Source organism: Chiloscyllium punctatum, chromosome 18 (assembly GCF_047496795.1).
Source record: "Chiloscyllium punctatum isolate Juve2018m chromosome 18, sChiPun1.3, whole genome shotgun sequence".
Classification (NCBI taxonomy): domain Eukaryota; kingdom Metazoa; phylum Chordata; class Chondrichthyes; order Orectolobiformes; family Hemiscylliidae; genus Chiloscyllium; species Chiloscyllium punctatum.
The window spans coordinates 15959630-15983561 of NC_092756.1; the positions used below are offsets into that span (position 1 = coordinate 15959630).

At 46.2% G+C, this 23932-nt stretch overlaps 8 non-coding genes across 8 annotated transcripts; all 8 read left to right on the forward strand.

The window, feature by feature from the left end:
* Positions 1-1670: 1670 nt before the first annotated feature.
* Positions 1671-1752, forward strand: trnal-aag (transfer RNA leucine (anticodon AAG)). Its single transcript has one exon. It is a non-coding gene; the product is annotated as a tRNA-Leu (tRNA).
* Positions 1753-4616: 2864 nt separating this feature from the next.
* Positions 4617-4698, forward strand: trnal-aag (transfer RNA leucine (anticodon AAG)). Its single transcript has one exon. It is a non-coding gene; the product is annotated as a tRNA-Leu (tRNA).
* Positions 4699-8772: 4074 nt separating this feature from the next.
* Positions 8773-8845, forward strand: trnag-ucc (transfer RNA glycine (anticodon UCC)). Its single transcript has one exon. It is a non-coding gene; the product is annotated as a tRNA-Gly (tRNA).
* Positions 8846-16410: 7565 nt separating this feature from the next.
* trnal-aag (transfer RNA leucine (anticodon AAG)) lies at positions 16411-16492 on the forward strand. Its single transcript has one exon. It is a non-coding gene; the product is annotated as a tRNA-Leu (tRNA).
* Positions 16493-17621: 1129 nt separating this feature from the next.
* Positions 17622-17694, forward strand: trnag-ucc (transfer RNA glycine (anticodon UCC)). The gene has a single exon. It is a non-coding gene; the product is annotated as a tRNA-Gly (tRNA).
* A 1666-nt stretch (positions 17695-19360) lies between these two features.
* On the forward strand, positions 19361-19450 carry trnal-gag (transfer RNA leucine (anticodon GAG)). The gene has a single exon. It is a non-coding gene; the product is annotated as a tRNA-Leu (tRNA).
* A 2876-nt stretch (positions 19451-22326) lies between these two features.
* Positions 22327-22408, forward strand: trnal-aag (transfer RNA leucine (anticodon AAG)). The gene has a single exon. It is a non-coding gene; the product is annotated as a tRNA-Leu (tRNA).
* Positions 22409-23537: 1129 nt separating this feature from the next.
* On the forward strand, positions 23538-23610 carry trnav-uac (transfer RNA valine (anticodon UAC)). Its single transcript has one exon. It is a non-coding gene; the product is annotated as a tRNA-Val (tRNA).
* Positions 23611-23932: the final 322 nt, after the last annotated feature.

Below are 23932 nucleotides of genomic sequence, written 5' to 3' on the forward strand. Positions count from 1 at the left end.
TGCTCTTCAACTGCAGCCTTTGACATCGACAAGAACGGAGCTTTCTTGCTTGCTTTCCCACGTGCAAACCTGCCTTCGAGTTTGCTTGAATAAATCTTCTCTCGTAGTGCAGTGCAATGCGATGCAATGCAATTCCATTTAATTACTGTGCAAAGCATTGTAAAGTTTTTCTCCAACCTGGTTCTGATCATATGCCATTCTGTTTGAGAGTGTAGTTACCCCCTTCTGATCCTTCCACGAAAAGCATTACCGCATTCGCATTCCTTGCGCAGGCGGACCGGTTCAAAGACAGGGAAGAAGCTGATGTGCTGGTGTCACAGTGCACCACGGATTCCTCAACTAGTCTGTCTGTCAAATGTATCCCAAAGTCGTCTCTGAAAGACCTCATTTGGAAGGTGTCTGTCGTTATTCAACGTGCGAGAATTGGCACCAGAGGTCCTGAATCATGTTTTGGAGCAGTTCGCACGTCAGTGGCTCATTCAATCAGCAACAGCAATGAAAGAAATTACACTCTCAGAGGAAACTCTGGACCTGTGCTTTCATAGCGTCGCCAGTATTAAGGTGCGCCCCGAGATCTAAGCCACGTTGGAACTGAAACGGAGGAATCGACAGAGAGGCTACAGAATGACATCGCATCCATTTGGTTTTCTTTAAATCACTGACGAGCAGGAAAATGTAAACGGGGAGGGTGAGTGGGGAAGTGAGGCAGTTGCAGCTCTGGAGAAAGTCCTTCTTTGTGATTCACTCAGCAACCAGAGACGTGACGGTGACTCAGGCGTGAGAGCTCTTCACATCGTGAACAAAAAGCAATCAGAGGCAGTTAGCACCTCTTCCGGAGTGGGGGTGGGGTGAGGTAATTACATTTTGAGTTCTGTTACTATGTTCAGAAACTGCCTTTTGGATTGAGGTGAACAGAAACTGCATTTCTAAAAAGCACCATGGAACTTGTTAAACTTTATTGAGTGGCTTTTTCTCATCGATTCCCACACAGGTTTCCAACTCAGTTGGTATCGATGAGGCTCATGTCCAGGTGTGATAATCTCTGCAGCAAATTGCACGGTTAAGGTAAAAGGCAAGGAAAGTGGCATCTCGAACCGGCCCCGAGGTCAGACCTTTCTCACAATGTAATCTGTCGTTCTCGGATTGTAATGCCACCTCCGGTTGTAGGGTGGAACATTCTTTGGGAACCTTATTCTGCAAAACAGACACAGTGACTGAAAGTATGCTGCACGGTATGATTTGGGACACGGCCTGCTCAGCTTTGTGCATTTTCCCTGTAGTCCGGTGTGTTTCATGTTCCGTGTAACCGTGAAAGTTGTCCTGTTTGGAACAATGGGTGAAATCATTGAGCAAAGCAAGAATCGAAACTGCAGTAATGTCAAGTAGCTCATGGTAATTTGACCCAATCATAACCGATCATATATTCTCACACACTCACAGATACATTTGTAGCTGAATCCAGTCTGAGAAGATAGACTCAGTTTACCAGTGATTTTTGTCTGGATTGATGGGCTATCGTTAACTGCTGAGAAATTGATATTGTAGACGCGCACATCCCAGCAGCTGTGCGAGTCGGAGAGGGATCATGGAACCCTTTTCACGTGAGTTTGCATCTGTTGTTATGCAGGAACACAATTGGAAGTGCAAGAAAATGGACTCGCGGGCGTGTTGGTAGTGTGGCCGAGCAGTCTAAGGCGCTGGATTAAGACTCCAGTCTCGACAGAGGCGTGGGTTCGAATCCCACCGCTGCCATTTCTGCTGAACAACTCCAACGGAACAGCTGGTTTAAAATTCTGTTTCAATCCCTGCCTCATTTCTGTTGAAAACAGAAGAAAAATGAGTTTGCTTCCCGGGGAATTGACTGCGGTGTGGGGAGGTGCCGAATTTTCCAAAGTGTCTGTGCTGTCATGATCGTGTTCGCTTCCCGCGCGGAAAATCGCCAGCAGCTCTACTGTTGCTTTCTCTTCCAGGCAAGTTGAGCTTTTACTGGAACCGAATGGAGACTGTTATTTCATCGTTGTTGCGAAACAGACTCCTCCGGTGACTCGACTCGTCGTTATTTGGTTTTCTGGCCAATGAGAAAATCGTTCCAATGTATTTCGATGTCATATGTTATTGAATTTCTCCCACTTCCTTCATTTCCGTCCTGCAGTCATCGGAAGGGAAAGGTAATCTAATCGAGACTGTGATTGGTGAAATTCACTTTTTATGGCCCATTCTTATTATGTTCTTTCTTTGTCTCTTTGCAGCATTGTCTGGGAAGTGGTGGTGCACTCAGGCTCCAGTCTGTTTGAAAGAGTAGTTTGGAATTGCCCTGTTGTTAGTTGTGTGATTACTTTATGGCTCATGCCCCCCGACACTCTCGCATTTAGCATTCATGCTCGCTGTGTCTGAAAATGCATTTGGTTTTCCAGTTTTGTTTGTGTTCCGTGTTAAATGCTTTCTGTTTTGCGATACGCTCAATACATTACGAATTAACATGGTTTCTGAGGTAACTTCCAGCTGCAAAAATCCTCAACTGAGAATCTGGGAAACTTTCACGGAGTATGGTCAGTCGGTGCAAAAGTAAGGAAGTCGTTCGTTTCTGCAGTGTTTCACAATGCTACCTTTCCCGTGAGCAGTCGAACAGACTAAATGATTTTGCCACAGACTGCGACGGTAAGCTCCGCAAAAACGTAATTCTTTAAAGCAACACAACGTTATTGGGGTACACCGCGTGGAAACAGATACTTCGGTGTATCTCGTCCATGCTCACCACACTGCCAAAATTAAACAAGTCCCATTAAACAACGAGCGAACGGAAACAGAAAGGTGAAAGCTAGAATGGCTTCAACTTTCAGTGCTGGATGCCACTGAGCTGCAGCGGGGGTGACCGAGGCTTGTTTCTGTAGTGTAGTGGTCATCACGTTCGCCTTACACGCGAACGGTCCCCAGTTCGAAACGGGGCAGAAACTGTTTTGCTCTTCAACTGCAGCCTTTGACATCGACAAGAACGGAGCTTTCTTGCTTGCTTTCCCACGTGCAAACCTGCCTTCGAGTTTGCTTGAATAAATCTTCTCTCGTAGTGCAGTGCAATGCGATGCAATGCAATTCCATTTAATTACTGTGCAAAGCATTGTAAAGTTTTTCTCCAACCTGGTTCTGATCATATGCCATTCTGTTTGAGAGTGTAGTTACCCCCTTCTGATCCTTCCACGAAAAGCATTACCGCATTCGCATTCCTTGCGCAGGCGGCCCGGTTCAAAGACAGAGAAGAAGCTGATGTGCTGGTGTCACAGTGCACCACGGATTCCTCAACTAGTCTGTCTGTCAAATGTATCCCAAAGTCGTCTCTGAAAGACCTCATTTGGAAGGTGTCTGTCGTTATTCAACGTGCGAGAATTGGCACCAGAGGTCCTGAATCATGTTTTGGAGCAGTTCGCACGTCAGTGGCTCATTCAATCAGCAACAGCAATGAAAGAAATTACCCTCTCAGAGGAAACTCTGGACCTGTGCTTTCATAGCGTCGCCAGTATTAAGGTGCGCCCCGAGATCTAAGCCACGTTGGAACTGAAACGGAGGAATCGACAGAGAGGCTACAGAATGACATCGCATCCATTTGGTTTTCTTTAAATCACTGACGAGCAGGAAAATGTAAACGGGGAGGGCGAGTGGGGAAGTGAGGCAGTTGCAGCTCTGGAGAAAGTCCTTCTTTGTGATTCACTCAGCAACCAGAGACGTGACGGTGACTCAGGCGTGAGAGCACTTCACATCGTGAACAAAAAGCAATCAAGGGCAGTTAGCACCTCTTCCGGAGTGGGGGTGGGGTGAGGTAATTACCTTTTGACTTCTGTTACTATGTTCAGAAACTGCCTTTTGGATTGAGGTGAACAGAAACTGCATTTCTAAAAAGCACCATGGAACTTGTTAAACTTTATTGAGTGGCTTTTTCTCATCGATTCCCACACAGGTTTCCAACTCAGTTGGTATCGATGAGGCTCATGTCCAGGTGTGATAATCTCTGCAGCAAATTGCACGGTTAAGGTAAAAGGCAAGGAAAGTGGCATCTCGAACCGGCCCCGAGGTCAGACCTTCCTCACAATGTAATCTGTCGTTCTCGGATTGTAATGCCACCTCCGGTTGTAGGGTGGAACATTCTTTGGGAACCTTATTCTGCAAAACAGACACAGTGACTGAAAGTATGCTGCACGGTATGATTTGGGACACGGCCTGCTCAGCTTTGTGCATTTTCCCTGTAGTCCGGTGTGTTTCATGTTCCGTGTAACCGTGAAAGTTGTGCTGTTTCGAACAATGGGTGAAATCATTGAGCAAAGCAAGAATTGAAACTGCAGTAATGTCAAGTAGCTCATGGTAATTTGACCCAATCATAACCGATCATATATTCTCACACACTCACAGATACATTTGTAGCTGAATCCAGTCTGAGAAGATAGACTGATTTTTGTCTGGATTGATGGGCTATCGTTAACTGCTGAGAAATTGATATTGTAGACGCGCACATCCCAGCAGCTGTGCGAGTCGGAGAGGGATCATGGAACCCTTTTCACGTGAGTTTGCATCTGTTGTTATGCAGGAACACAATTGGAAGTGCAAGAAAATGGACTCGCGGGCGTGTTGGTAGTGTGGCCGAGCAGTCTAAGGCGCTGGATTAAGACTCCAGTCTCGACAGAGGCGTGGGTTCGAATCCCACCGCTGCCATTTCTGCTGAACAACTCCAACGGAACAGCTGGTTTAAAATTCTGTTTCAATCCCTGCCTCATTTCTGTTTAAAACAGAAGAAAAATGAGTTTGCTTCCCGGGGAATTGACTGCGGTGTGGGGAGGTGCCGAATTTTCCAAAGTGTCTGTGCTGTCATGATCGTGTTCGCTTCCCGCGCGGAAAATCGCCAGCAGCTCTACTGTTGCTTTCTCTTCCAGGCAAGTTGAGCTTTTACTGGAACCGAATGGAGACTGTTATTTCATCGTTGTTGCGAAACAGACTCCTCCGGTGACTCGACTCGTCGTTATTTGGTTTTCTGGCCAATGAGAAAATCGTTCCAATGTATTTCGATGTCATATGTTATTGAATTTCTCCCACTTCCTTCATTTCCGTCCTGCAGTCATCGGAAGGGAAAGGTAATCTAATCGAGACTGTGATTGGTGAAATTCACTTTTTATGGCCCATTCTTATTATGTTCTTTCTTTGTCTCTTTGCAGCATTGTCTGGGAAGTGGTGGTGCACTCAGGCTCCAGTCTGTTTGAAAGAGTAGTTTGGAATTGCCCTTTTGTTAGTTGTGTGATTACTTTATGGCTCATGCCCCCCGACAATCTCGCATTTAGCATTCATGCTCGCTGTGTCTGAAAATGCATTTGGTTTTCCAGTTTTGTTTGTGTTCCGTGTTAAATGCTTTCTGTTTTGCGATACGCTCAATACATTACGAATTAACAGGGTTTCTGAGGTAACTTCCAGCTGCAAAAATCCTCAACTGAGAATCTGGGAAACTTTCACGGAGTATGGTCAGTCGGTGCAAAAGTAAGGAAGTCGTTCGTTTCTGCAGTGTTTCACAATGCTACCTTTCCCGTGAGCAGTCGAACAGACTAAATGATTTTGCCACAGACTGCGACGGTAAGCTCCGCAAAAACGTAATTCTTTAAAGCAACACAACGTTATTGGGGTACACCGCGTGGAAACAGATACTTCGGTGTATCTCGTCCATGCTCACCACACTGCCAAAATTAAACAAGTCCCATTAAACAACGAGCGAACGGAAACAGAAAGGTGAAAGCTAGAATGGCTTCAACTTTCAGTGCTGGATGCCACTGAGCTGCAGCGGGGGTGACCGAGGCTTGTTTCTGTAGTGTAGTGGTCATCACGTTCGCCTTACACGCGAACGGTCCCCAGTTCGAAACGGGGCTGAAACTGTTTTGCTCTTCAACTGCAGCCTTTGACATCGACAAGAACGGAGCTTTCTTGCTTGCTTTCCCACGTGCAAACCTGCCTTCGAGTTTGCTTGAATAAATCTTCTCTCGTAGTGCAGTGCAATGCGATGCAATGCAATTCCATTTAATTACTGTGCAAAGCATTGTAAAGTTTTTCTCCAACCTGGTTCTGATCATATGCCATTCTGTTTGAGAGTGTAGTTACCCCCTTCTGATCCTTCCACGAAAAGCATTACCGCATTCGCATTCCTTGCGCAGGCGGCCCGGTTCAAAGACAGAGAAGAAGCTGATGTGCTGGTGTCACAGTGCACCACGGATTCCTCAACTAGTCTGTCTGTCAAATGTATCCCAAAGTCGTCTCTGAAAGACCTCATTTGGAAGGTGTCTGTCGTTATTCAACGTGCGAGAATTGGCACCAGAGGTCCTGAATCATGTTTTGGAGCAGTTCGCACGTCAGTGGCTCATTCAATCAGCAACAGCAATGAAAGAAATTACACTCTCAGAGGAAACTCTGGACCTGTGCTTTCATAGCGTCGCCAGTATTAAGGTGCGCCCCGAGATCTAAGCCACGTTGGAACTGAAACGGAGGAATCGACAGAGAGGCTACAGAATGACATCGCATCCATTTGGTTTTCTTTAAATCACTGACGAGCAGGAAAATGTAAACGGGGAGGGCGAGTGGGGAAGTGAGGCAGTTGCAGCTCTGGAGAAAGTCCTTCTTTGTGATTCACTCAGCAACCAGAGACGTGACGGTGACTCAGGCGTGAGAGCTCTTCACATCGTGAACAAAAAGCAATCAAGGGCAGTTAGCACCTCTTCCGGAGTGGGGGTGGGGTGAGGTAATTACCTTTTGACTTCTGTTACTATGTTCAGAACCTGCCTTTTGGATTGAGGTGAACAGAAACTGCATTTCTAAAAAGCACCATGGAACTTGTTAAACTTTATTGAGTGGCTTTTTCTCATCGATTCCCACACAGGTTTCCAACTCAGTTGGTATCGATGAGGCTCATGTCCAGGTGTGATAATCTCTGCAGCAAATTGCACGGTTAAGGTAAAAGGCAAGGAAAGTGGCATCTCGAACCGGCCCCGAGGTCAGACCTTCCTCACAATGTAATCTGTCGTTCTCGGATTGTAATGCCACCTCCGGTTGTAGGGTGGAACATTCTTTGGGAACCTTATTCTGCAAAACAGACACAGTGACTGAAAGTATGCTGCACGGTATGATTTGGGACACGGCCTGCTCAGCTTTGTGCATTTTCCCTGTAGTCCGGTGTGTTTCATGTTCCGTGTAACCGTGAAAGTTGTCCTGTTTCGAACAATGGGTGAAATCATTGAGCAAAGCAAGAATCGAAACTGCAGTAATGTCAAGTAGCTCATGGTAATTTGACCCAATCATAACCGATCATATATTCTCACACACTCACAGATACATTTGTAGCTGAATCCAGTCTGAGAAGATAGACTGATTTTTGTCTGGATTGATGGGCTATCGTTAACTGCTGAGAAATTGATATTGTAGACGCGCACATCCCAGCAGCTGTGCGAGTCGGAGAGGGATCATGGAACCCTTTTCACGTGAGTTTGCATCTGTTGTTATGCAGGAACACAATTGGAAGTGCAAGAAAATGGAGTCGCGGGCGTGTTGGTAGTGTGGCCGAGCAGTCTAAGGCGCTGGATTAAGGCTCCAGTCTCGACAGAGGCGTGGGTTCGAATCCCAAAAGCAGCATTTCTGCTGAACAACTCCAACGGAACAGCTGGTTTAAATGCTGTTTCAATCCCTGCCTCATTTCTGTTTAAAACAGAAGAAAAATGAGTTTGCTTCCCGGGGAATTGACTGCGGTGTGGGAAAGTGCCGAATTTTCCAAAGTGTCTGTGCTGTCATGATCGTGTTCGCTTCCAGCGCGGAAAATCGCCAGCAGCTCTACTGTTGCTTTCTCTTCCAGGCAAGTTGAGCTTTTACTGGAACCGAATGGAGACTGTTATTTCATCGTTGTTGCGAAACAGACTCCTCCGGTGACTCGACTCGTCGTTATTTGGTTTTCTGGCCAATGAGAAAATCGTTCCAATGTATTTCGATGTCATATGTTATTGAATTTCTCCCACTTCCTTCATTTCCGTCCTGCAGTCATCGGAAGGGAAAGGTAATCTAATCGAGACTGTGATTGGTGAAATTCACTTTTTATGGCCCATTCTTATTATGTTCTTTCTTTGTCTCTTTGCAGCATTGTCTGGGAAGTGGTGGTGCACTCAGGCTCCAGTCTGTTTGAAAGAGTAGTTTGGAATTGCCCTGTTGTTAGTTGTGTGATTACTTTATGGCTCATGCCCCCCGACACTCTCGCATTTAGCATTCATGCTCGCTGTGTCTGAAAATGCATTTGGTTTTCCAGTTTTGTTTGTGTTCCGTGTTAAATGCTTTCTGTTTTGCGATTCGCTCAATACATTACGAATTAACAGGGTTTCTGAGGTAACTTCCAGCTGCAAAAATCCTCAACTGAGAATCTGGGAAACTTTCACGGAGTATGGTCAGTCGGTGCAAAAGTAAGGAAGTCGTTCGTTTCTGCAGTGTTTCACAATGCTACCTTTCCCGTGAGCCGTCGAACAGACTAAATGATTTTGCCACAGACTGCGACGGTAAGCTCCGCAAAAACGTAATTCTTTAAAGCAACACAACGTTATTGGGGTACACCGCGTGGAAACAGATACTTCGGTGTATCTCGTCCATGCTCACCACACAGCCAAAATTAAACAAGTCCCATTAAACAACGAGCGAACGGAAACAGAAAGGTGAAAGCTAGAATGGCTTCAACTTTCAGTGCTGGATGCCACTGAGCTGCAGCGGGGGCGACCGAGGCTTGTTTCTGTAATGTAGTGGTCATCACGTTCGCCTTCCAAGCGAAAGGTCCCCAGTGCGAAACTGGGCAGAAACTGTTTTGCTCTTCAACTGCAGCCTTTGACATCGACAAGAACGGAGCTTTCTTGCTTGCTTTCCCACGTGCAAACCTGCCTTCGAGTTTGCTTGAATAAATCTTCTCTCGTAGTGCAGTGCAATGCGATGCAATGCAATTCCATTTAATTACTGTGCAAAGCATTGTAAAGTTTTTCTCCAACCTGGTTCTGATCATATGCCATTCTGTTTGAGAGTGTAGTTACCCCCTTCTGATCCTTCCACGAAAAGCATTACCGCATTCGCATTCCTTGCGCAGGCGGCCCGGTTCAAAGACAGGGAAGAAGCTGATGTGCTGGTGTCACAGTGCACCACGGATTCCTCAACTAGTCTGTCTGTCAAATGTATCCCAAAGTCGTCTCTGAAAGACCTCATTTGGAAGGTGTCTGTCGTTATTCAACGTGCGAGAATTGGCACCAGAGGTCCTGAATCATGTTTTGGAGCAGTTCGCACGTCAGTGGCTCATTCAATCAGCAACAGCAATGAAAGAAATTACACTCTCAGAGGAAACTCTGGACCTGTGCTTTCATAGCGTCGCCAGTATTAAGGTGCGCCCCGAGATCTAAGCCACGTTGGAACTGAAACGGAGGAATCGACAGAGAGGCTACAGAATGACATCGCATCCATTTGGTTTTCTTTAAATCACTGACGAGCAGGAAAATGTAAACGGGGAGGGCGAGTGGGGAAGTGAGGCAGTTGCAGCTCTGGAGAAAGTCCTTCTTTGTGATTCACTCAGCAACCAGAGACGTGACGGTGACTCAGGCGTGAGAGCTCTTCACATCGTGAACAAAAAGCAATCAAGGGCAGTTAGCACCTCTTCCGGAGTGGGGGTGGGGTGAGGTAATTACCTTTTGACTTCTGTTACTATGTTCAGAAACTGCCTTTTGGATTGAGGTGAACAGAAACTGCATTTCTAAAAAGCACCATGGAACTTGTTAAACTTTATTGAGTGGCTTTTTCTCATCGATTCCCACACAGGTTTCCAACTCAGTTGGTATCGATGAGGCTCATGTCCAGGTGTGATAATCTCTGCAGCAAATTGCACGGTTAAGGTAAAAGGCAAGGAAAGTGGCATCTCGAACCGGCCCCGAGGTCAGACCTTCCTCACAATGTAATCTGTCGTTCTCGGATTGTAATGCCACCTCCGGTTGTAGGGTGGAACATTCTTTGGGAACCTTATTCTGCAAAACAGACACAGTGACTGAAAGTATGCTGCACGGTATGATTTGGGACACGGCCTGCTCAGCTTTGTGCATTTTCCCTGTAGTCCGGTGTGTTTCATGTTCCGTGTAACCGTGAAAGTTGTCCTGTTTCGAACAATGGGTGAAATCATTGAGCAAAGCAAGAATCGAAACTGCAGTAATGTCAAGTAGCTCATGGTAATTTGACCCAATCATAACCGATCATATATTCTCACACACTCACAGATACATTTGTAGCTGAATCCAGTCTGAGAAGATAGACTGATTTTTGTCTGGATTGATGGGCTATCGTTAACTGCTGAGAAATTGATATTGTAGACGCGCACATCCCAGCAGCTGTGCGAGTCGGAGAGGGATCATGGAACCCTTTTCACGTGAGTTTGCATCTGTTGTTATGCAGGAACACAATTGGAAGTGCAAGAAAATGGAGTCGCGGGCGTGTTGGTAGTGTGGCCGAGCAGTCTAAGGCGCTGGATTAAGGCTCCAGTCTCGACAGAGGCGTGGGTTCGAATCCCAAAAGCAGCATTTCTGCTGAACAACTCCAACGGAACAGCTGGTTTAAATGCGGTTTGAATCCCTGGCTCATTTCTGTTGAAAACAGAAGAAAAATGAGTTTGCTTCCCGGGGAATTGACTGCGGTGTGGGAAAGTGCCGAATTTTCCAAAGGGTCTGTGCTGTCATGATCGTGTTCGCTTCCCGCGCGGAAAATCGCCAGCAGCTCTACTGTTGCTTTCTGTTCCAGGCAAGTTGAGCTTTTACTGGAACCGAATGGAGACTGTTATTTCATCGTTGTTGCGAAACAGACTCCTCCGGTGACTCGACTCGTCGTTTTTTGGTTTTCTGGCCAATGAGAAAATCGTTCCAATGTATTTCGATGTCATATGTTATTGAATTTCTCCCACTTCCTTCATTTCCGTCCTGCAGTCATCGGAAGGGAAAGGTAATCTAATCGAGACTGTGATTGGTGAAATTCACTTTTTATGGCCCATTCTTATTATGTTCTTTCTTTGTCTCTTTGCAGCATTGTCTGGGAAGTGGTGGTGCACTCAGGCTCCAGTCTGTTTGAAAGAGTAGTTTGGAATTGCCCTGTTGTTAGTTGTGTGATTACTTTATGGCTCATGCCCCCCGACACTCTCGCATTTAGCATTCATGCTCGCTGTGTCTGAAAATGCATTTGGTTTTCCAGTTTTGTTTGTGTTCCGTGTTAAATGCTTTCTGTTTTGCGATTCGCTCAATACATTACGAATTAACAGGGTTTCTGAGGTAACTTCCAGCTGCAAAAATCCTCAACTGAGAATCTGGGAAACTTTCACGGAGTATGGTCAGTCGGTGCAAAAGTAAGGAAGTCGTTCGTTTCTGCAGTGTTTCACAATGCTACCTTTCCCGTGAGCCGTCGAACAGACTAAATGATTTTGCCACAGACTGCGACGGTAAGCTCCGCAAAAACGTAATTCTTTAAAGCAACACAACGTTATTGGGGTACACCGCGTGGAAACAGATACTTCGGTGTATCTCGTCCATGCTCACCACACAGCCAAAATTAAACAAGTCCCATTAAACAACGAGCGAACGGAAACAGAAAGGTGAAAGCTAGAATGGCTTCAACTTTCAGTGCTGGATGCCACTGAGCTGCAGCGGGGGCGACCGAGGCTTGTTTCTGTAATGTAGTGGTCATCACGTTCGCCTTCCACGCGAAAGGTCCCCAGTTCGAAAGTGGGCAGAAACTGTTTTGCTCTTCAACTGCAGCCTTTGACATCGACAAGAACGGAGCTTTCTTGCTTGCTTTCCCACGTGCAAACCTGCCTTCGAGTTTGCTTGAATAAATCTTCTCTCGTAGTGCAGTGCAATGCGATGCAATGCAATTCCATTTAATTACTGTGCAAAGCATTGTAAAGTTTTTCTCCAACCTGGTTCTGATCATATGCCATTCTGTTTGAGAGTGTAGTTACCCCCTTCTGATCCTTCCACGAAAAGCATTACCGCATTCGCATTCCTTGCGCAGGCGGCCCGGTTCAAAGACAGAGAAGAAGCTGATGTGCTGGTGTCACAGTGCACCACGGATTCCTCAACTAGTCTGTCTGTCAAATGTATCCCAAAGTCGTCTCTGAAAGACCTCATTTGGAAGGTGTCTGTCGTTATTCAACGTGCGAGAATTGGCACCAGAGGTCCTGAATCATGTTTTGGAGCAGTTCGCACGTCAGTGGCTCATTCAATCAGCAACAGCAATGAAAGAAATTACACTCTCAGAGGAAACTCTGGACCTGTGCTTTCATAGCGTCGCCAGTATTAAGGTGCGCCCCGAGATCTAAGCCACGTTGGAACTGAAACGGAGGAATCGACAGAGAGGCTACAGAATGACATCGCATCCATTTGGTTTTCTTTAAATCACTGACGAGCAGGAAAATGTAAACGGGGAGGGCGAGTGGGGAAGTGAGGCAGTTGCAGCTCTGGAGAAAGTCCTTCTTTGTGATTCACTCAGCAACCAGAGACGTGACGGTGACTCAGGCGTGAGAGCTCTTCACATCGTGAACAAAAAGCAATCAAGGGCAGTTAGCACCTCTTCCGGAGTGGGGGTGGGGTGAGGTAATTACCTTTTGACTTCTGTTACTATGTTCAGAAACTGCCTTTTGGATTGAGGTGAACAGAAACTGCATTTCTAAAAAGCACCATGGAACTTGTTAAACTTTATTGAGTGGCTTTTTCTCATCGATTCCCACACAGGTTTCCAACTCAGTTGGTATCGATGAGGCTCATGTCCAGGTGTGATAATCTCTGCAGCAAATTGCACGGTTAAGGTAAAAGGCAAGGAAAGTGGCATCTCGATCCGGCCCCGAGGTCAGACCTTCCTCACAATGTAATCTGTCGTTCTCGGATTGTAATACTACGTCCGGTTTTAGGGTGGAACATTCTTTGGGAACCTTATTCTGCAAAACAGACACAGTGACTGAAAGTATGCTGCACGGTATGATTTGGGACACGGCCTGCTCAGCTTTGTGCATTTTCCCTGTAGTCCGGTGTGTTTCATGTTCCGTGTAACCGTGAAAGTTGTCCTGTTTCGAACAATGGGTGAAATCATTGAGCAAAGCAAGAATCGAAACTGCAGTAATGTGAAGTAGCTCATGGTAATTTGACCCAATCATAACCGATCATATATTCTCACACACTCACAGATACATTTGTAGCTGAATCCAGTCTGAGAAGATAGACTGATTTTTGTCTGGATTGATGGGCTATCGTTAACTGCTGAGAAATTGATATTGTAGACGCGCACATCCCAGCAGCTGTGCGAGTCGGAGAGGGATCATGGAACCCTTTTCACGTGAGTTTGCATCTGTTGTTATGCAGGAACACAATTGGAAGTGCAAGAAAATGGAGTCGCGGGCGTGTTTGTAGTGTGGCCGAGCGGTCTAAGGCGCTGGATTAAGGCTCCAGTCTCGACAGCGGCGTGGGTTCGAATCCCACCGCTGCCATTTCTGCTGAACAACTCCAACGGAACAGCTGGTTCAAAATTCTGTTTCAATCCCTGCCTCATTTCTGTTTAAAACAGAAGAAAAATGAGTTTGCTTCCCGGGGAATTGACTGCGGTGTGGGGAGGTGCCGAATTTTCCAAAGTGTCTGTGCTGTCATGATCGTGTTCACTTCCCGCGCGGAAAATCGCCAGCAGCTCTACTGTTGCTTTCTGTTCCAGGCAAGTTGAGCTTTTACTGGAACCGAATGGAGACTGTTATTTCATCGTTGTTGCGAAACAGACTCCTCCGGTGACTCGACTCGTCGTTATTTGCTTTTCTGGCCAATGAGAAAATCGTTCCAATGTATTTCGATGTCATATGTTATTGAATTTCTCCCACTTCCTTCATTTCCGTCCTGCAGTCATCGGAAGGGAAAGGTAATCTAATCGAGACTGTGATTGGTGAAATTCACTTTTTATGGCCCATTCTTATTATGTTCTTTCTTTGTCTCTTTGCAGCATTGTCTGGGAAGTGGTGGTGCACTCAGGCTCCAGTCTGTTTGAAAGAGTAGTTTGGAATTGCCCTTTTGTTAGTTGTGTGATTACTTTATGGCTCATGCCCCCCGACACTCTCACGTTTAGCATTCATGCTCGCTGTGTCTGAAAATGCATTTGGTTTTCCAGTTTTGTTTGTGTTCCGTGTTAAATGCTTTCTGCTTTGCGATTCGCTCAATACATTACGAATTAACAGGGTTTCTGAGGTAACTTCCAGCTGCAAAAATCCTCAACTGAGAATCTGGGAAACTTTCACGGAGTATGGTCAGTCGGAGCAAAAGTAAGGAAGTCGTTCGTTTCTGCAGTGTTTCACAATGCTACCTTTCCCGTGAGCAGTCGAACAGACTAAATGATTTTGCCACAGACTGCGACGGTAAGCTCCGCAAAAACGTAATTCTTTAAAGCAACACAACGTTATTGGGGTACACCGCGTGGAAACAGATACATCGGTGTATCTCGTCCATGCTCACCACATAGCCAAAATTAAACAAGTCCCATTAAACAACGAGCGAACGGAAACAGAAAGGTGAAAGCTAGAATGGCTTCAACTTTCAGTGCTGGATGCCACTGAGCTGCAGCGGGGGCGACCGAGGCTTGTTTCTGTAGTGTAGTGGTCCTCACGTTCGCCTTCCACGCGAAAGGTCCCCCGTTCGAGAGTGGGCAGAAACTGTTTTGCTCTTCAACTGCAGCCTTTGACATCGACAAGAACGGAGCTTTCTTGCTTGCTTTCCCACGTGCAAACCTGCCTTCGAGTTTGCTTGAATAAATCTTCTCTCGTAGTGCAGTGCAATGCGATGCAATGCAATTCCATTTAATTACTGTGCAAAGCATTGTAAAGTTTTTCTCCAACCTGGTTCTGATCATATGCCATTCTGTTTGAGAGTGTAGTTACCCCCTTCTGATCCTTCCACGAAAAGCATTACCGCATTCGCATTCCTTGCGCAGGCGGACCGGTTCAAAGACAGAGAAGAAGCTGATGTGCTGGTGTCACAGTGCACCACGGATTCCTCAACTAGTCTGTCTGTCAAATGTATCCCAAAGTCGTCTCTGAAAGACCTCATTTGGAAGGTGTCTGTCGTTATTCAACGTGCGAGAATTGGCACCAGAGGTCCTGAATCATGTTTTGGAGCAGTTCGCACGTCAGTGGCTCATTCAATCAGCAACAGCAATGAAAGAAATTACACTCTCAGAGGAAACTCTGGACCTGTGCTTTCATAGCGTCGCCAGTATTAAGGTGCGCCCCGAGATCTAAGCCACGTTGGAACTGAAACGGAGGAATCGACAGAGAGGCTACAGAATGACATCGCATCCATTTGGTTTTCTTTAAATCACTGACGAGCAGGAAAATGTAAACGGGGAGGGTGAGTGGGGAAGTGAGGCAGTTGCAGCTCTGGAGAAAGTCCTTCTTTGTGATTCACTCAGCAACCAGAGACGTGACGGTGACTCAGGCGTGAGAGCTCTTCACATCGTGAACAAAAAGCAATCAGGGGCAGTTAGCACCTCTTCCGGAGTGGGGGTGGGGTGAGGTAATTACCTTTTGACTTCTGTTACTATGTTCAGAAACTGCCTTTTGGATTGAGGTGAACAGAAACTGCATTTCTAAAAAGCACCATGGAACTTGTTAAACTTTATTGAGTGGCTTTTTCTCATCGATTCCCACACAGGTTTCCAACTCAGTTGGTATCGATGAGGCTCATGTCCAGGTGTGATAATCTCTGCAGCAAATTGCACGGTTAAGGTAAAAGGCAAGGAAAGTGGCATCTCGAACCGGCCCCGAGGTCAGACCTTCCTCACAATGTAATCTGTCGTTCTCGGATTGTAATGCCACCTCCGGTTGTAGGGTGGAACATTCTTTGGGAACCTTATTCTGCAAAACAGACACAGTGACTGAAAGTATGCTGCACGGTATGATTTGGGACACGGCCTGCTCAGCTTTGTGCATTTTCCCTGTAGTCCGGTGTGTTTCATGTTCCGTGTAACCGTGAAAGTTGTCCTGTTTCGAACAATGGGTGAAATCATTGAGCAAAGCAAGAATCGAAACTGCAGTAATGTCAAGTAGCTCATGGTAATTTGACCCAATCATAACCGATCATATATTCTCACACACTCACAGATACATTTGTAGCTGAATCCAGTCTGAGAAGATAGACTCAGTTTACCAGTGATTTTTGTCTGGATTGATGGGCTATCGTTAACTGCTGAGAAATTGATATTGTAGACGCGCACATCCCAGCAGCTGTGCGAGTCGGAGAGGGATCATGGAACCCTTTTCACGTGAGTTTGCATCTGTTGTTATGCAGGAACACAATTGGAAGTGCAAGAAAATGGAGTCGTGGGCGTGTTGGTAGTGTGGCCGAGCGGTCTAAGGCGCTGGATTAAGACTCCAGTCTCGACAGAGGCGTGGGTTCGAATCCCACCGCTGCCATTTCTGCTGAACAGCTCCAACGGAACAGCTGGTTTAAAATTCTGTTTCAATCCCTGCCTCATTTCTGTTTAAAACAGAAGAAAAATGAGTTTGCTTACCGGGGAATTGACTGCGGTGTGGGGAGGTGCCGAATTTTCCAAAGTGTCTGTGCTGTCATGATCGTGTTCGCTTCCCGCGCGGAAAATCGCCAGCAGCTCTACTGTTGCTTTCTGTTCCAGGCAAGTTGAGCTTTTACTGGAACCGAATGGAGACTGTTATTTCATCGTTGTTGCGAAACAGACTCCTCCGGTGACTCGACTCGTCGTTTTTTGGTTTTCTGGCCAATGAGAAAATCGTTCCAATGTATTTCGATGTCATATGTTATTGAATTTCTCCCACTTCCTTCATTTCCGTCCTGCAGTCATCGGAAGGGAAAGGTAATCTAATCGAGACTGTGATTGGTGAAATTCACTTTTTATGGCCCATTCTTATTATGTTCTTTCTTTGTCTCTTTGCAGCATTGTCTGGGAAGTGGTGGTGCACTCAGGCTCCAGTCTGTTTGAAAGAGTAGTTTGGAATTGCCCTGTTGTTAGTTGTGTGATTACTTTATGGCTCATGCCCCCCGACACTCTCGCATTTAGCATTCATGCTCGCTGTGTCTGAAAATGCATTTGGTTTTCCAGTTTTGTTTGTGTTCCGTGTTAAATGCTTTCTGTTTTGCGATTCGCTCAATACATTACGAATTAACAGGGTTTCTGAGGTAACTTCCAGCTGCAAAAATCCTCAACTGAGAATCTGGGAAACTTTCACGGAGTATGGTCAGTCGGTGCAAAAGTAAGGAAGTCGTTCGTTTCTGCAGTGTTTCACAATGCTACCTTTCCCGTGAGCCGTCGAACAGACTAAATGATTTTGCCACAGACTGCGACGGTCAGCTCCGCAAAAACGTAATTCTTTAAAGCAACACAACGTTATTGGGGTACACCGCGTGGAAACAGATACTTCGGTGTATCTCGTCCATGCTCACCACACAGCCAAAATTAAACAAGTCCCATTAAACAACGAGCGAACGGAAACAGAAAGGTGAAAGCTAGAATGGCTTCAACTTTCAGTGCTGGATGCCACTGAACTGCAGCGGGGGCGACCGAGGCTTGTTTCTGTAGTGTAGTGGTCATCACGTTCGCCTTCCACGCGAAAGGTCCCCAGTTCGAAACTGGGCAGAAACTGTTTTGCTCTTCAACTGCAGCCTTTGACATCGACAAGAACGGAGCTTTCTTGCTTGCTTTCCCACGTGCAAACCTGCCTTCGAGTTTGCTTGAATAAATCTTCTCTCGTAGTGCAGTGCAATGCGATGCAATGCAATTCCATTTAATTACTGTGCAAAGCATTGTAAAGTTTTTCTCCAACCTGGTTCTGATCATATGCCATTCTGTTTGAGAGTGTAGTTACCCCCTTCTGATCCTTCCACGAAAAGCATTACCGCATTCGCATTCCTTGCGCAGGCGGCCCGGTTCAAAAACAGAGAAGAAGCTGATGTGCTGGTGTCACAGTGCACCACGGATTCCTCAACTAGTCTGTCTGTCAAATGTATCCCAAAGTCGTCTCTGAAAGACCTCATTTGGAAGGTGTCTGTCGTTATTCAACGTGCGAGAATTGGCACCAGAGGTCCTGAATCATGTTTTGGAGCAGTTCGCACGTCAGTGGCTCATTCAATCAGCAACAGCAATGAAAGAAATTACACTCTCAGAGGAAACTCTGGACCTGTGCTTTCATAGCGTCGCCAGTATTAAGGTGCGCCCCGAGATCTAAGCCACGTTGGAACTGAAACGGAGGAATCGACAGAGAGGCTACAGAATGACATCGCATCCATTTGGTTTTCTTTAAATCACTGACGAGCAGGAAAATGTAAACGGGGAGGGCGAGTGGGGAAGTGAGGCAGTTGCAGCTCTGGAGAAAGTCCTTCTTTGTGATTCACTCAGCAACCAGAGACGTGACGGTGACTCAGGCGTGAGAGCTCTTCACATCGTGAACAAAAAGCAATCAAGGGCAGTTAGCACCTCTTCCGGAGTGGGGGTGGGGTGAGGTAATTACCTTTTGACTTCTGTTACTATGTTCAGAAACTGCCTTTTGGATTGAGGTGAACAGAAACTGCATTTCTAAAAAGCACCATGGAACTTGTTAAACTTTATTGAGTGGCTTTTTCTCATCGATTCCCACACAGGTTTCCAACTCAGTTGGTATCGATGAGGCTCATGTCCAGGTGTGATAATCTCTGCAGCAAATTGCACGGTTAAGGTAAAAGGCAAGGAAAGTGGCATCTCGAACCGGCCCCGAGGTCAGACCTTCCTCACAATGTAATCTGTCGTTCTCGGATTGTAATACTACGTCCGGTTTTAGGGTGGAACATTCTTTGGGAACCTTATTCTGCAAAACAGACACAGTGACTGAAAGTATGCTGCACGGTATGATTTGGGACACGGCCTGCTCAGCTTTGTGCATTTTCCCTGTAGTCCGGTGTGTTTCATGTTCCGTGTAACCGTGAAAGTTGTCCTGTTTCGAACAATGGGTGAAATCATTGAGCAAAGCAAGAATCGAAACTGCAGTAATGTCAAGTAGCTCATGGTAATTTGACCCAACCATAACCGATCATATATTCTCACACACTCACAGATACATTTGTAGCTGAATCCAGACTGAGAAGATAGACTCAGTTTACCAGTGATTTTTGTCTGGATTGATGGGCTATCGTTAACTGCTGAGAAATTGATATTGTAGACGCGCACATCCCAGCAGCTGTGCGAGTGGGAGAGGGATCATGGAACCCTTTTCACGTGAGTTTGCATCTGTTGTTATGCAGGAACACAATTGGAAGTGCAAGAAAATGGAGTCGCGGGCGTGTTTGTAGTGTGGCCGAGCGGTCTAAGGCGCTGGATTGAGGCTCCAGTCTCGACAGCGGCGTGGGTTCGAATCCCACCGCTGCCATTTCTGCTGAACAACTCCAACGGAACAGCTGGTTTAAAATTCTGTTTCAATCCCTGCCTCATTTCTGTTTAAAACAGAAGAAAAATGAGTTTGCTTCCCGGGGAATTGACTGCGGTGTGGGGAGGTGCCGAATTTTCCAAAGTGTCTGTGCTGTCATGATCGTGTTCACTTCCCGCGCGGAAAATCGCCAGCAGCTCTACTGTTGCTTTCTGTTCCAGGCAAGTTGAGCTTTTACTGGAACCGAATGGAGACTGTTATTTCATCGTTGTTGCGAAACAGACTCCTCCGGTGACTCGACTCGTCGTTATTTGCTTTTCTGGCCAATGAGAAAATCGTTCCAATGTATTTCGATGTCATATGTTATTGAATTTCTCCCACTTCCTTCATTTCCGTCCTGCAGTCATCGGAAGGGAAAGGTAATCGAATCGAGACTGTGATTGGTGAAATTCACTTTTTATGGCCCATTCTTATTATGTTCTTTCTTTGTCTCTTTGCAGCATTGTCTGGGAAGTGGTGGTGCACTCAGGCTCCAGTCTGTTTGAAAGAGTAGTTTGGAATTGCCCTTTTGTTAGTTGTGTGATTACTTTATGGCTCATGCCCCCCGACACTCTCACGTTTAGCATTCATGCTCGCTGTGTCTGAAAATGCATTTGGTTTTCCAGTTTTGTTTGTGTTCCGTGTTAAATGCTTTCTGCTTTGCGATTCGCTCAATACATTACGAATTAACAGGGTTTCTGAGGTAACTTCCAGCTGCAAAAATCCTCAACTGAGAATCTGGGAAACTTTCACGGAGTATGGTCAGTCGGAGCAAAAGTAAGGAAGTCGTTCGTTTCTGCAGTGTTTCACAATGCTACCTTTCCCGTGAGCAGTCGAACAGACTAAATGATTTTGCCACAGACTGCGACGGTAAGCTCCGCAAAAACGTAATTCTTTAAAGCAACACAACGTTATTGGGGTACACCGCGTTGAAACAGATACATCGGTGTATCTCGTCCATGCTCACCACATAGCCAAAATTAAACAAGTCCCATTAAACAACGAGCGAACGGAAACAGAAAGGTGAAAGCTAGAATGGCTTCAACTTTCAGTGCTGGATGCCACTGAGCTGCAGCGGGGGCGACCGAGGCTTGTTTCTGTAGTGTAGTGGTCCTCACGTTCGCCTTCCACGCGAAAGGTCCCCCGTTCGAGAGTGGGCAGAAACTGTTTTGCTCTTCAACTGCAGCCTTTGACATCGACAAGAACGGAGCTTTCTTGCTTGCTTTCCCACGTGCAAACCTGCCTTCGAGTTTGCTTGAATAAATCTTCTCTCGTAGTGCAGTGCAATGCGATGCAATGCAATTCCATTTAATTACTGTGCAAAGCATTGTAAAGTTTTTCTCCAACCTGGTTCTGATCATATGCCATTCTGTTTGAGAGTGTAGTTACCCCCTTCTGATCCTTCCACGAAAAGCATTACCGCATTCGCATTCCTTGCGCAGGCGGCCCGGTTCAAAGTCAGAGAAGAAGCTGATGTGCTGGTGTCACAGTGCACCACGGATTCCTCAACTAGTCTGTCTGTCAAATGTATCCCAAAGTCGTCTCTGAAAGACCTCATTTGGAAGGTGTCTGTCGTTATTCAACGTGCGAGAATTGGCACCAGAGGTCCTGAATCATGTTTTGGAGCAGTTCGCACGTCAGTGGCTCATTCAATCAGCAACAGCAATGAAAGAAATTACACTCTCAGAGGAAACTCTGGACCTGTGCTTTCATAGCGTCGCCAGTATTAAGGTGCGCCCCGAGATCTAAGCCACGTTGGAACTGAAACGGAGGAATCGACAGAGAGGCTACAGAATGACATCGCATCCATTTGGTTTTCTTTAAATCACTGACGAGCAGGAAAATGTAAACGGGGAGGGTGAGTGGGGAAGTGAGGCAGTTGCAGCTCTGGAGAAAGTCCTTCTTTGTGATTCACTCAGCAACCAGAGACGTGACGGGGACTCAGGCGTGAGAGCTCTTCACATCGTGAACAAAAAGCAATCAGGGGCAGTTAGCACCTCTTCCGGAGTGGGGGTGGGGTGAGGTAATTACCTTTTGACTTCTGTTACTATGTTCAGAAACTGCCTTTTGGATTGAGGTGAACAGAAACTGCATTTCTAAAAAGCACCATGGAACTTGTTAAACTTTATTGAGTGGCTTTTTCTCATCGATTCCCACACAGGTTTCCAACTCAGTTGGTATCGATGAGGCTCATGTCCAGGTGTGATAATCTCTGCAGCAAATTGCACGGTTAAGGTAAAAGGCAAGGAAAGTGGCATCTCGAACCGGCCCCGAGGTCAGACCTTCCTCACAATGTAATCTGTCGTTCTCGGATTGTAATGCCACCTCCGGTTGTAGGGTGGAACATTCTTTGGGAACCTTATTCTGCAAAACAGACACAGTGACTGAAACTATGCTGCACGGTATGATTTGGGACACGGCCTGCTCAGCTTTGTGCATTTTCCCTGTAGTCCGGTGTGTTTCATGTTCCGTGTAACCGTGAAAGTTGTCCTGTTTCGAACAATGGGTGAAATCATTGAGCAAAGCAAGAATCGAAACTGCAGTAATGTCAAGTAGCTCATGGTAATTTGACCCAATCATAACCGATCATATATTCTCACACACTCACAGATACATTTGTAGCTGAATCCAGTCTGAGAAGATAGACTCAGTTTACCAGTGATTTTTGTCTGGATTGATGGGCTATCGTTAACTGCTGAGAAATTGATATTGTAGACGCGCACATCCCAGCAGCTGTGCGAGTCGGAGAGGGATCATGGAACCCTTTTCACGTGAGTTTGCATCTGTTGTTATGCAGGAACACAATTGGAAGTGCAAGAAAATGGAGTCGCGGGCGTGTTGGTAGTGTGGCCGAGCGGTCAAAGGCGCTGGATTAAGACTCCAGTCTCAACAGAGGCGTGGGTTCGAATCCCACCGCTGCCATTTCTGCTGAACAACACCAACGGAACAGCTGGTTTAAAATTCTGTTTCAATCCCTGCCTCATTTCTGTTTAAAACAGAAGAAAAATGAGTTTGCTTCCCGGGGAATTGACTGCGGTGTGGGGAGGTGCCGAATTTTCCAAAGTGTCTGTGCTGTCATGATCGTGTTCGCTTCCCGCGCGGAAAATCGCCAGCAGCTCTACTGTTGCTTTCTCTTCCAGGCAAGTTGAGCTTTTACTGGAACCGAATGGAGACTGTTATTTCATCGTTGTTGCGAAACAGACTCCTCCGGTGACTCGACTCGTCGTTATTTGGTTTTCTGGCCAATGAGAAAATCGTTCCAATGTATTTCGATGTCATATGTTATTGAATTTCTCCCACTTCCTTCATTTCCGTCCTGCAGTCATCGGAAGGGAAAGGTAATCTAATCGAGACTGTGATTGGTGAAATTCACTTTTTATGGCCCATTCTTATTATGTTCTTTCTTTGTCTCTTTGCAGCATTGTCTGGGAAGTGGTGGTGCACTCAGGCTCCAGTCTGTTTGAAAGAGTAGTTTGGAATTGCCCTGTTGTTAGTTGTGTGATTACTTTATGGCTCATGCCCCCCGACACTCTCGCATTTAGCATTCATGCTCGCTGTGTCTGAAAATGCATTTGGTTTTCCAGTTTTGTTTGTGTTCCGTGTTAAATGCTTTCTGTTTTGCGATTCGCTCAATACATTACGAATTAACAGGGTTTCTGAGGTAACTTCCAGCTGCAAAAATCCTCAACTGAGAATCTGGGAAACTTTCACGGAGTATGGTCAGTCGGAGCAAAAGTAAGGAAGTCGTTCGTTTCTGCAGTGTTTCACAATGCTACCTTTCCCGTGAGCAGTCGAACAGACTAAATGATTTTGCCACAGACTGCGACGGTAAGCTCCGCAAAAACGTAATTCTTTAAAGCAACACAACGTTATTGGCGTACACCGCGTGGAAACAGATACTTCGGTGTATCTCGTCCATGCTCACCACATAGCCAAAATTAAACAAGTCCCATTAAACAACGAGCGAACGGAAACAGAAAGGTGAAAGCTGAAATGGCTTCAACTTTCAGTGCTGGATGCCACTGAGCTGCAGCGGGGGCGACCGAGGCTTGTTTCTGTAGTGTAGTGGTCATCACGTTCGCCTTACACGCGAAAAGTCCCCAGTTCGAAACTGGGCAGAAACTGTTTTGCTCTTCAACTGCAGCCTTTGACATCGACAAGAACAGAGCTTTCTTGCTTGCTTTCCCACGTGCAAACCTGCCTTCGAGTTTGCTTGAATAAATCTTCTCTCGTAGTGCAGTGCAATGCAATGCAATTCCATTTAATTACTGTGCAAAGCATTGTAAAGTTTTTCTCCAACCTGGTTCTGATCATATGCCATTCTGTTTGAGAGTGTAGTTACCCCCTTCTGATCCTTCCACCAAAAGCATTACCGCATTCGCATTCCTTGCGCAAGCGGCCCGGTTCAAAGACAGGGAAGAAGCTGATGCGCTGGTGTCACAGTGC